Here is a 7700-nt window from a genome sequence, read left to right as displayed (position 1 = left end):
ATGGCCAAGACGTAAAATTCTGTCTACCGAATGAAAAAATAGAAAGAGAGAAACATCGGTTTTCTTTCTCACTCGCACTCGTATACAAAACGCTCGACGCACGATGGCCAAGACGTAAAATTCTCGCTACCGAAAGAAAAAATATAAAAAGAGAAATATCAGAACGCTCAACAATCGATGGACAAGGACAATAATACTCGTTATCGCATGATAAATAAAAAGAGAGAAGTATTGGTTTGTTCTCTCACTCGCACTTTCATTCAAGACCGAGAGTCCCGAAGATTGCCGAAGGTCCTTCGTTTGTGGATTAGTGCACACGGACGCTCGCACGCATACTAGCTCGCTCGCGTGTAAAACGCGACGGAGGGATAAGCTTGCTTTCTCCCACTCTTAAAATTTTGTTCCCATCTTCAATCCAATTTTATTCGCTTATTTTTGAAAATACGAAGATAACTCATAAAACATTTTTTTAGTATTTTTTAATTCTCTACAACTTTTGTTTGAAACTTTTTTTGATTTAATGTTTAGATTCTATGATAAGGCCATTTTTTACCCTTTTTCACCCTTTTCTCAAAACCTCGGGATCAAATTTAAATAAAATTAGCACTATTCGATTCAGCGTCGTCAACTTACCCTTAGGACAAAGATGCACGCGTTTGCCTAAGAATCTGGAAGTTAGGCCCGCGTTGACTGGCCTAGTACGTTATAAGCACTCACCGCACGCGATACATACATTCTTATACACTCATACTCACACCATACACACGACAAAAGAAAGACATTTTCCTTAACTTTCCTTATAAGGAAATTGTCTGCAGCTATTATCGGAACATCTATAGGCACACTTCTAAAAGAAATCGCTCTTCGTTATCTACGTCTCAAATTTCTTTCCGTTCCCTCGGGACAGGAAATACTGCTTTATTGTTCACTCTCGAATTTCTCTTATCCTCACAATAGGAAGATAAAGTATTTGTAAGTTTTCTTTAAAAATAAAAAAAAATTCCATCCAGAAAAAACGCAAGAATCAGTCTGAAAATTGGACTAAAATTAAAAGTGTTTCTTTGACTTGTTGAAGAAACACTTATAGCGCTGCGTTATCTAAATCTCTAAATTTCTAATTTTTCACTTTTTGATATCCCTAAGCAGAGAAAGAATTTTAAATGCGTAAATTTTACCGTTATATCTGTTTCAACATATAATACGAATTATACGATCAAAATCTAGGATTCTTCAATTATATATAGCCTATGCAATATTCAACTTCGCCTAATACAATTAATGAACTGATTGAATATGTTCGGAACGCTTATTATAAATTAAACGGAGAGATGCTTGATGATATTTATGTAATATTACAAAACGTGTATGAAATTAAAATAAATCAGTTAAATTAAGCAAATTATATAAGGGCTGATTATAGTTTTAAAATTTATTTAAATATATTAGTGGTGAACAATCTGACAACATAACACGTCCTATCAATTCGGGATTAATTATTCTCTTTTCTTATCATTTTTTGAGCTACGACTTTTCCTGCACACTTTGTCCTTTCTCTTGTTCTAATTTATATAAATTATTAATTTTAATATAGTAATTATAACTCACAATTGGTTTTATCTCACGTAGTTACAGTGCAGCTACTGGTACAAACGACGTAGCCCCTAACAATGTAATCTAAAATATGTATATCAAATAGCGAGTAGTGTAACAAGTGCTCACAATCACAGTTAGTAATTTACTATCCATAACTTTTGAGATTGTGCTTACAGCATTAACACTACAACTATACGAACTAAGTTAGTCGAATTTACTGGTTCAAGTAAAGCTAGTTTCTATTATTTGAATATTATTTTTTTTAATATAAATATGTTTTATTGTAGGTAAATTTTTAGCAATATGTTGTTAAATCTGAATTGACATTGAATAGATACTTAAAAAAATATTAAAAAGTTTGTATTTAATACTATTTATTTATTTTAATTTTAATTAAATTTATATACCAGTCAAAAATATTAGTTTAAATGAAGTGAGTCTCTATTATTAATTTTTTTTACAGTATAAATATTTATAATATTAATTACGCATTTTTATAACAAAATTTTTTACTTGACATTAAATAAAAGTTAAAAAATATGTAAATAAACATTTATATTTATATTTTCTTTTTAATTTTCTTTCAAATATATTATGTGGTTAATTTAGTTCCTGCGTTGTACGTGTGGTTGCAATTTTTTTCGGTATGAATTTTTCTAATTACATTCAAGCGTTTTGAAACAGTCATTGAAGAAGCACTTAACTCTTTCAAAAATTCTAATATCGTCTGAACTGAATTTTCATTGAGTAATTTTTGCAATTTAAAATTTTTTTAATTTCTTAGCTATCTGAGACGTTCTTTGTTTTTCACGTCAAAATCACTCTTTTAAAAGCGTTTAAACAGAATATTAAGAAATCCAACCCGCTAAGATTGAATCTCTTTCAACAATGTATATGTTACCGTTAAAGCTCGAAAATCGTTAATGTACACATTACCTAGTTAATCTACAGATTAACTAATTTTTTCCGTTAACGAGCGGAACAAGAGTTTTCAACATATTACCAAGTTAATGTACACATTAAAGTAAGTTGCTAGTCGTAGAAACCAATTGCTATGTAATTAAAGAAAAAACAATATTAAGATTGCATTAATAATTAGGCATAATTTTTGGTTATGTTAAGGAGGATATTATCGTATTTATTTCTTCTATATAAATCACAAACACACGCACACACTTATCGTAGAAACAATACATAATTTTCGTCGCTTATATATACTCATTTTCCCCTCCATCATCTTTTGTTATTTTCTCGCATTCTTAATCGAAGTTTCCCGACCATTTCTGATCATATAAATTCGAGATTCTTCCTTACTTCCGGATCGAGAATATTCGGAAGGTTTCAGTACGACCAAACATCAGGCGATTATATCAAGCGACGTCGCCTGACAAACGAAAAGCACTTGTACGCAACAAAAGAATCATATTCAGTCTCCTAGTAACCTTTTCTCACACATACAAACACTATTCACAGCAAATAAGTTCGTATATCCTGAAAACTGATTCGTGTGGAAAGAAAGTGACTAGTCAAGGAAGTGGGGACAGGAATAGGCTTATAAAGAGGATCAGGGAGCAAAGCGAGACATTTTCGTTTGTCTTCTTGGATCTTTCGCTTCTGTGTTTCGTTATTAAGTGTTTATCTGCTTTGTTGTAAAGTCAGTGAATTTTTTTTTTTTTTTTAAGTGATCGTTAACGTAAAAGAATAAATTTGAAGACAATCGAATTTGAGAGAATATATTTTAGTAAAATAAGTTATTTGTACCCGCGACTAGTACTGTTCTGTTAGTGTTTATCGAAGGTGTGCCAGAGGCCCAAATCCACGAGCTACTACAGAAAAAGGTGAGAATCTTATTTTTATTTTTAACATATGTGCGCAGCTCTGTTCTTTTTTGAACCACATATATTTTGGTGCTGTTTTATGTTTAATAACAATTCAAAATCAATTAAAAAATGTCGAAATTATCACGAATAGTAAGCTCGTTTTCGTCTATAGTATTATTTAGTGCATCCAATAAATTATCAATCAAAAATGTACTTTAAAATTAATTTTCATTTGTTTTATGCACGTCATTTTGCAATTATTTTATGTACTTATAATTTATATTATAAATTATCATAAAAAGACTAAATATAATTGATTTTTAAATGATATTTTCCTTACTAATTAAAACACGACTTTTCAAATAACAAAATACTTTGCAACTTTATAGGGTATGATGAAGAGCTACCGATGTAATGACTATGATAACCGATTGAGTTTTACGCTAATCATTAATCACCGATGAATTTTTTTGCGCAAATCATTTATTAAGGGAATATACGAGAATTCGTTATCATGGAATGTAACAAGAAAATTTTTAATTTCTTATATCATCGATTGAGTCGAAGAAACCTGAAAAACTAGTTGTATGCAATATGTTAATATTGTGATAAAATACTAACCAATTTTCTGCTTAAACTACTTTCTTACTTCTTTATCGTCTATTATTAATCGTCTATTGTCATTTCTTTTCTGCGTCTTTTTCTTTAATCTTCCTTTTCTTTGATATCTCTGCTCCGCTCCATCGCAGGTAACAATCGATGTGTATGGCGCTCTTTCTTCGGTTACGTACGCGATAAGTACGCACACATACTTTTTCATACTTATAATTATATACTATTCAACACGACAAAAGAAAGATCATTTCCTGTAGCCTTTACTTTCAAGAAAATCGTCTTTTGTTATTTAAAAAATATCTATATGCGCACTTTCAATAGCGATTGTTCTCTATTATACGTCTTAAATTTTTTTTTCTTTTCTTTTTTTTCTTTTGTTGTTTTCTATATTATATTCATTCACACGAGATACGAAATACTGCTTCCTGTTCATTTCTGAATTTTTTTTATCCTTACAATTTTTTAAATTATTTCTTGATCTCACTTTTGTCATATTTTTATACACAGTCAAATATATTTACAATAGCTCAGATCTTGTCACCGAATTCCTTTGTTAAATTCAATTATCTTAATTTCTTTTGGGATTAAAATTTTATGATCTCATCATAGATTATTAAATAATAAAAATTTTATTACAATTTTCACTTTAATACAAATCATTATTCTTGGAATATTTTTCACTCTATACCAAATTCATGAATATTTTGAAACTTCTTTTTCAATCGCTGATTAAATTTTTGGCTTAATTTTTGTTTTTTAATCACAGGATTTCATGGAATTCATGTTATTATAATTGGAATAATAATTTTAATTATTTGCTTAATCCGATGAATAAATAAACATTTTTCTTGTAATAATCACTTTGGGTATGAATCAGCAATCTGATATTAACATTTTGTTGATATTGTTTGATTATTTGTGTATACTTAATTTATTGATGATCTTTTTAAAATTTATTAATTCATTAAATTATGTATATAGTATAAAAATTACATTTAACTTCTAATTAAGAAAATTATTAATATAATAATATAAGTATTAAATTTTACTTATGCATAAATCATTTTAATTTTAAATTAAAATAAGTATTTTTATAATATAAATTAGTATTACGATTATTTCATTAAATATTACTTCATTAATTTTAACTTTAACTTTAATATTATTTAATATTTTTTTTTTCTATAAAAATTAATAAAGATCGAGAAAAACAATCAACATATGAATGTGGTTTTAACCCGTTAACTTTTTCTCGATTACCTTTTTCTGTTAATTTTCTTTTAGTTGCATTAAATTTTTTTATTTTTGATATTGAAATTATTTTTTACTTCCATTTATTCAAACTATTTTAAAAAGAAATACTTTTTAGTTTTTAGAATTATCAATATTAATTGATTTATTCATGCCTAATATTGATTACGTTAGAATAAAATAAAAAATAATTATTTCAATTAAATAAATTTTATATATTAATTTAATGATGTTAGTTAATTTATTCCATTTAATATTTCAATTAAAAATTATTTTTTATTTTTAAATATATCTTTAATATGAAAGTATTATTTCTAATTTAATTTCGACTTAATTTATGATTAAATTTTAATTATTTTATTTTTTATGTATACCATATTTAATTGAAACCAAAATGAGCGTGTAAATTCTAGTTTAATAATTTAATTGAATTAAACTTTGCAATTAAAATAATTAAAAAAAGGTTCTAACTTTTAAATTAATAAATAAAATTCATTTTATTTCTTACTTGTGTTATATAGTCAAAAGAAAACAATTTATTTTCATTAAAAAAACAATTTAATTTTTAAATTTAAAATTTATTTAAAAGCAAATAATTATTACCTTAATATCTTCAATATTAAACCTCTCTTAAGCAATTTAAATAAAAATTAAAATTCATATAATGATATTAATATAATAAACGTAATATTTAAATTTAAATAATGAAACAATTTTTAAACCAAAAATTTTAAAAATCTTAATAAGATAAATTTCTTTAATCTGATATGTAATTCTATATTCTATTAAACCCTTATTAAATATCTTTTTATATAATTAATGAGTACTTTAAAGGATAAAAATTAATTAAGTTCATTAAAAATCTTAAACCTCATACTCTCATTATAAATTTTTATATTTTTAAATCAATTCCCAAAAACTTAAATTTCTCATAAATATTCAAGTAAAAACTCCTACTAAACAAATATGAAATTATTAATATTTTTGAATCAATTTTAAAATAATAATTTCCAAAGAAACTAAAATTAATACAAATATCTAATATTAAGATCTTATATATAATAAAATTATTAAACTTTTTATTAAATTATTTTCATTTATTATATAAAAATATAAATTTATTACTTTTATTAGGGTAAACAACTAATAACAACGACCTCTATAAGATACGGTAAATAAAGTAGCTAAAAATAATATATTTACTAAAATAATTTATTTTTCTTGTTTAAATATATTCTATAATTAAATCCTTTGAATATATACAGAAAAAAAATCCACACAAGATATGTTGATATAAAAAAATTAAACTCACAAAGGATATTTATTAATTACATTACCCATAAAACGAATATCTTGATTATTTATTATTTGATGAATTAAAATTCCCCTACAAAAAATATGAAGATTTAAATAAGGCAGAATAATTAAATAAATAAAATAACTTAAATCACTTAATCTTAAAATTCTTACTAGTTCAACCTAATTGACTAAAGTTGATAAAGCAAAATATTTTTAAATCACGTTCACAATTTTCTATAATTCTTGATATCAATATCGTTATCTAGAAATAAATAATAATAATTCATTATGTTATATAAATTAAATAAAATTATAACTAATTAATAAATAAAGGTATTGGTTATTGCCAAAAGTTACTAAAATTGAAAAAGGTAATTGAGCACTTTTTGTAATTGATCTTAATAATAATAATAATATTAATAATAATGTTGATAAAATTAAAAAATTTTAAGATCCTAATATAACATATAACCTAATAATTATTATGATACCAACATCTCCAACGTGATTTATAAAAACTGTAACTATTCCAGAATTAAAAGGTTTTCAATTTTGATAATAAATAATAAATAATAAGATGTTAAACCTAAAGAATCCCAATAATAAACCTATAAAATTTGGACAAATAATTAAAAAAATTATTCCTGAAAGAAATAATTAAACTGAAATTAATAATCGTTTTATATTGATATCCCCTTCTATATATATTAATCTATATATTAAAACAAACCTAAAAATTAATATAACTAAACTTAAAAATAATAAACTAATTCAATCTAAATAAATTAATAATTCTAAATATATTGAATTATAAATTATCAAAAAAATTGACATATAATTTAAATAAATAAAAGAATTTTTGATAATATAAATATAAAAATTCTTATAATATATAATATAAATAATATTTATAACTGTAATAAAGTTTTATTATAAAATATAAATTAATTAATCAATTATCATTGAATTAAATAAATTTAATTGAAATAAAATATTTTATATCTAATTCCACAAATTAGTATTTTTAATTTTAAAACTATTTAAATTAATTAAGTAAATAATTCTAATCCTAAAAAACCATTAAATTTAAAGCATTCAATGTAAAATTAATAATTAATCTTT

The sequence above is a fragment of the Polistes fuscatus genome, unplaced genomic scaffold, assembly GCF_010416935.1.
Source record: "Polistes fuscatus isolate 324 unplaced genomic scaffold, CU_Pfus_HIC Scaffold22, whole genome shotgun sequence".
NCBI classification, from domain to species: domain Eukaryota; kingdom Metazoa; phylum Arthropoda; class Insecta; order Hymenoptera; family Vespidae; genus Polistes; species Polistes fuscatus.
The sequence above is the reverse complement of the archived record's forward strand: the minus strand, read 5'-3'. Positions refer to the sequence as shown.